A 6,637-nucleotide genomic window follows, 5' to 3' on the forward strand; every position below is an offset into this window, starting at 1 on the left:
GGACCGATGAGTGCCAGCTCGCGTTCGACGAGCTCATAAAGTACCTCGCTAGTATACCGGTCTTAACCCGGCCCGAGGAGGGCGATGTTTTAGAGCTGTACCTCTCGGCAAGTGACGAGGTGGTCAGCTCGGTACTAATAAAAGAGGTAGATCGGGTCCAACGACCTATCTACTATGTTAGTAAAGTGTTGCAGGGAGCAGAGACGAGATATCTAGAGAATGAAAAGTTGGCATATGCACTAGTTATTGCAGCCCGGAAGCTTTGTCCATACTTCCAAGCTCACACTGTCATTGTCCTCACCAACTAACCTCTGAGGCAAGTTCTACTCAAGCCCGAGGTCTCCGGTAGACTAACGAAGTGGGCCGTTGAGCTCAGCGAGTACGACCTCCAATACAAGCCGCGAACTACTATCAAGGCCCAAGCCTTAGCAGACTTCGTCGTGGAATGCACTTTCAACTCCGAAGTCCCCAGGCCAGTTGAGCACGAGGCCCCTAACTCGGGCGAGCCCAAAGTTCCCAAGCCGGTTGATCTCGAGCACCATGAGGTAGCAACCAGTGCGACATCTCTCCTAGTTTGGCCAAGCACGAAGTGGGATGAGGAGCCCTGGATCTTTCATGTAGATGGCTCGTCAAACCAGCAGGGCAGCGGAGCCGGAATCATTTTGTACGGCCCAAGCGACACAAAACTGGAGTACGCACTACTCTTCGAGTTTGCGGCATCCAACAATGAAGCGGAGTACGAGGTGTTAATAGCCGGGCTGGCTCTAGCCAAAGTAGTGAAAGCCAAGCATATCGTCATCTGCAGTGATTCTCAGCTCGTAGTCAATCAAGTCACAGGCGAATACGAACCTCGCGAACCAACCATGATCGCCTACTTAGCCAAAGTAAGAGAGGCTCTGCTCAACTTCCAGTCACATTTCATTACGCAAATCCCGAGATCGGAGAACGCTAAGGCCAACGCCCTGTCCCAGTTAGCCAACACCAGTGATAATACCATGAGAACCGTGTACATAGAGAACCTGCCTCGGCATAGCATTCTCGGGGGGGGGGGGGGGGGGTAGAGGAGGTCGCTCCTGTCGTTCAAGCAGAGCCGAGCTGGATTGATCCGCTCACAAGCTTCCTGCTACATGGGACCCTCCCTGCAGACCACAATGCCGCCGGAAGGGTAGAGCATCAGGCGACCAAATACACTCCCCTACTTGCGCTGTTTGGGACCTTCTGAAGCCGAGCTCGTGCTCCGCGACACTCATGAGGGCCTGTGCGATGGACACTTGGGGAGCAGGGCCCTCGCCCAAAAAGCGCTACGACAGGGTACTACTGGCCAACAATGAAAGCAAATGCGATCGAGCTCGTTAGAAAGTGTGACAAGAGTGGACTATAAGTCACTCCCTTAGCCTAAGGGCTAAAACGTCGAGCTAACTAAGACCTCGACACTATATAAGGCCTAACCGTTTCATCGGCAAAGGCTAAGTATTAATACTGAAGGCATAGGCATCTCGGGCGGGAACCCTATGAAGCGTAGATCGCCTCGGTATACTAGTTGAACCCGATAAGGGACAACCTACATCAACTTAACCCAGGTGCACACAACTTGGGATTACTATAATAACCACCTCGGGGTATACCATAAAACTATCCCAAGTATGGAGGAGTAGCTCGGGTAACAACTACCAAAAGATCCTACTTCGTGTATGTAGCTCTAACAGCTCGAGTGATAAAGTCGCTTTGGCAGAAAGTAAAGAGCACACAACACTTAGCAGAAAAGAAAAAACATCTCATTACTAGTTCTTAAAAACAAAAAACCGGGCCTAACAGCCCGTAAGAAGTTCATCAAAAACAAAGAAAAAACCGGGCCCAACCGCCCGAGAGAGTTCATCAAAGAAGAAATATTTAAAACCGGGTTCAGACACCCGGGAACAACCGCCTCAGAACATCATTCAGAAGAAAGAAAAACAAGAGCAACCAGCCTCAAGGATTCGCCGCCTCCACATCCTCATCATCCTCCGGAGAATCAGACTCCTCCTCCTCTGCCATGTCCGCCATCTCTAGATCCAAGCCCTTCATTGTTATGCCCCCAAGGTTGAGCCCAAAGAACTTCTTCCGGACCAGCTAGCGGAAGAGTTTGAATCCAGAACGGTAGGAGCTCGTGCCGTACTCCACCTAGAGGTCGTGGTACTCCTGAGAGTCCTTGAAGTCCCACACCGCTTTAGCTTGCTTAGCCTCCACCATGGCGTCGAAGTTCCGAGTTCAATCCTGAAGGGTGGACTCCAGATCCTGGACCTGCTGGTGAAGAAGCTCCCTCTCTGCTATCACCCTCGACGACTCCTCCCAGTGGCGAACGCTCTCCCCAGACAGTCGGGCGATCTGTGCTGCCTGGTCCCGGACAAGCAGCTCCTGGGCCTCGCTCCCCTTTCGAGCTTGAAGGACTTCACCCTAGAGCTTCTGCACGGTTGGCCTTTGAGCAAGAGCGTCGCCAGAGTGAATGTTGGTCTAGAGGGCCATGGCGTGAATGGCGGAGTTCACCTGCCAACAAAAGGTAGAGGTCAAAAAAGAAAACAAAGAAGGAGAAGAAGGGAAAAGAAGAAAAAAGCAGCCACTTACCACCATGCAGTGAGCTGTGGCCAGCCTAGCGAGCTGCTTAGAGTCCATCCCTCCCCAGCTGGCGACCTCCTCGTGGGTGACCGCCTTTCCACTCCTTCGCAAAGCCACGACGAAGTCAGTGACGCTTTACCACTCTTCGGTAGGGAACCGCGGGAAGGCGAAGGAATGGGACTACTCAGGTGGAGGGTATTGCCCTTGCACCGGGACCTTGCGTTCTTCTGTGCCACCTTCCATGGCAACTCCCTCGAATGGGACTGGCGGGACCTCAGGTGGTGGTGGAACGAAGGCTAGATCAACAGCCTCAAACTCGGCACTCCCGGAAGTGGAAGCTCGGTTAGGGCGACCTCTTCGTCGTGCACTTTTGGTTGCTTGACAGAAGGTGGCACGCATCTACACCAGACACGTTGGCTGCCAAAAAACACAAGGCATTAGTCCAGCAAAAAAAAATCACAAGGCATTGCGCGACCTAAAAGGCAACCTATCGGGGCTCGGGCCGGCCTGCGCGAGCTTGTCCTCGGTCAAGTAGTCCGACCAATGGAAGCCAACTACTGCCCAGGATTGCAGTGTTTCCCAAACTTTTGGATCCAAGTCAACACCCAAATCCTAGACGGCAGCCCTCTAGTGGGTTGGGAAGGGCTACCCTTCGGGGTTGCGAACTACAAAATAATTCCGCTTCCAGGCGGGGATCCTGTTCGGCAGCTCATGTAGGAGTTTGAAGCCAGGACGGGGAGAAAAATAATAGGAACACCTTTCTGGAGGCGCTCCAAGGGAAGCATTCTTGATAGAAAAGGATGGTGGAGAAGATGTCAAGGTCAAGAGGAAGACAATAATCATAAAATAAAGAAATTGTCCCAACTACATTTCGGATTGAGTTGGGGTGAAGCTGGTCTATGGTAATGTTAAAATTGTTTAAAACCTCCACTATCAAAGGATGTAGAGGAAGACGAAGGCCAGCGATGAGCTGTTCCTGGAAGATCACGATCTCATCGTGACCGTGTTCCCAAGGATAGTCTCTAGACGGGAGACTATAGATGAGGTTTCTGGGAAGGTTGAGTTGAAGGACCAAGGTCCCGAGTCTCTCCATCGACATGGAGGAGGGACCAAAGCTGTCCGGCTCCCTACCCTAGGAAGTGGAAGCCATTTCGCCGGAGGCCTCCCGAGCCTCCGAAGCCTGCCCCCAAGCTCTCCCTGAGCTCAAAGGGGCATCATCTTGGTTACCACCCTAGGGAAAGACATTGTATGGGTACCCAGACATTGCTGACAAAGTGATAAGACTCACCAAGAAAAAGCTGAACCGAAAAGACGGTGTGAACAGAAGAAGAGCTCGAGCAGCTAGGTGAAGGCGCGACCTCAAAGTTCGAAGGCAAGGCAAGTTGGCATAAAGGAAATGAGGCCTGGGGCTCTCCTATTTATAGCCACTGTGCCCACAAACCGACGGCTCAGATTAAGGCAAATCTGACGGTTCGCAGTTAAGCTGACCGTACGTCTTCTGAAACCAAAATGTGACTGGCTGCACATCTTCCATGATTAAGGTAATGCCGGTTGCACGACTTCCTGAAGTGAGAGCCGTTTTGGCGCGCTTTTTGGCATTCGAAAAGTCCAAAAATCACCTAACATCCGCGTGTGTATTTAATGTGATCGGTCAATCGAGTTTGAATTTTGGGTCAAATCCACCTGTCACACTCCATGAACTCCTCACGCTAGGGTAGAACCCTTAGCCCAAAGAGTGGGGGCAATTGATGGAGGGTGATTGACCCGACCTCCTAAGAAGGCGACACGTGGACACGACTCAGCATAAGTAACAGCTCAGCGTGACAGCTTGGCTACAACTGAGTAACGAGTTCGGTAAAGTCCTCGCAAGATAGCTTACTACATTATAGCTCACCACGGAATGAGCTCGCTACTCCGCAAGCTCAAGGACCCCGATATGTGGAAAAGGAATACTCCAAGCCAAGTCTATCCCAGCTCACGAGCTGAGAGAATCAACTCGCTCCAATACTTAGGCAAGAAGATTGCCCCAAAGGCAACCTCAGGCGGAATCACCTCGGGACACATCCACGAGCTCGCTACAAAGCAGCTCGCTATGAGATAGCTTACTACAGGGCAGCTCGCTATGAGATAGCTTACTACAGGGCAGCTCGCTACAAGGCAGCTCGCTGTTAAGCAATGCAACGTTCTCAAGAAGCTTCTTATCTGGCGAGACCGTACCCGTCAGACTACACCACGTCTCCTGACTGACGGTGCAATCCCTGCTAGCCTAGCAGACTGCACCAATGTCTCTCGATAGGTGGTGGCATGTATGTCCTTTCCGGGTCGTGTTTCTCATCCGATTGGGCAGTACTCTACAACAATTACCTGTGCAGCCTTGGCAAATAACGGCTACGACAGAGGGCTAGTGGCGGTTACGCCCGATTTGACAAGAACATCTACATTTAAAGGCCCCAGGGTCGAAGGGGCGAAGGTAATCTTGAATTTAACTGATCTAGCGCTATCTGCACTCTTAGCTCTCTTTGCACCCTTTACAACTCTCTCAAGTGTTCTAACTTAAGCATCGGAGTATTCCCACCGGGCGAGCTCCCCGAGAATCCTTCACCTTTCTCTTCTCAGGTACCGTCTGTCGCCAGCTAGGAGCCAAGCGTCCGCCAGCTAGGAGTGCCCGGATCGCGCTGCATCACCTATACCACAGTTTCCACCAACTTTCTGTACATTTCAGCATCCCTTTTACTCTCCCATACCACAGTTTCCATAACATCAATTTCCTGCCATAGGGATTTTAGTATAGAGTAGTAGATTGCTACACTCTTCTCCCTTTGTCTCAGGTTCTTCACATCACTTTTCAATTTGTACGCCCGGGCTACCTTCAGTTTCTGTGAATAAGTCTTAGTTACACTGTCCCATATCTCCTTAGCAGAAGACATCTCGAGAGAGTGCTGGCTTATATGAGGTTGCATAGAGTTAACTAACCATCCTATAACGGTATAGTTCTCTTGCATCCATCTCTCAAATTCATGATCTGTCTCTTCGGGTTTCACCTTTTTGCCTGTGAGATACCCGAGTTTTCCTCTACTACAAACATAAAATTTTATAGAATCTGCCCAGGCAAGATAGTTGTCCCATCTAGCTTAATCGTGGTAACACCAGTCAAAACAGAATCTACTGGAGCAGGTCCAGAAACTGACACCTGCTTGAACTCACTTTCGTATGTCTCCATTAATCAAACGAAAATCAAAGAACTGAAATTTTAACTATGCAAACTTACTTGAAGTCAAACCAACCAAATTGATCCAAACTCTTCCTAACCTGAACCACCCTCCTTTAGCAGTCACAAGACACCTTCCAAGTATAGAGCGCCACACCCAAGTTTCACCTTTCTTGGTAACATCAAAAATCTCTAGTTGGCTAGGGTTTCGAGCAATAGCAAAACAACATCACTTCTTGGCAAAATTCGGCCATAACTTAAATCTCCAAACCCTTCTACCAACTAGGCAAGTGATTCTCTATACTATAGAGAACCTATCTCTCTATACACTCTCTTGATTTTAGAGTGTATAGGAATGAAGAAAAAAAGGAAGAAAGAAGAACTGTACCCGCTCTTATACCAAGATGTGAATTAGTCTTCTAATATCAGGTTTAAAATCAGTAATTAATAGTGCAAATCAGATTTGAATAATAGTGCAAGAGCTGTGTATGTCGAAGAGAAGAGGTAAGAGAAGAAGAAGTCGAATAATTCACCCTTCTGCTCTAACCCTATTTTATTAATCTCTAAAAATTAATGATGACAAGTATGCCCTTAAGTGGGCGGCCAACTTGGCAATTACATAAAGAAAATAAAATAAGAACAAATAACATGCCCATTAAGTGAGGCCCATCAACATAAAATAAAAGATAAAAATAAAGGATATCACACAAGCAGCTATTAGGGCCCATTCAGCCCAGTCTCTTTACAGACATTAATTAATTCTGTGTTGAAAACATCATTCCATTAGCACAAACAATTGCTGTTTTGAACATTTTTTATAAGAAAAATGCTTTTGTA

This window comes from Nelumbo nucifera, chromosome 6 (genome assembly GCF_055504915.1).
Source record: "Nelumbo nucifera cultivar China Antique chromosome 6, China Antique-T2T, whole genome shotgun sequence".
Classification (NCBI taxonomy): domain Eukaryota; kingdom Viridiplantae; phylum Streptophyta; class Magnoliopsida; order Proteales; family Nelumbonaceae; genus Nelumbo; species Nelumbo nucifera.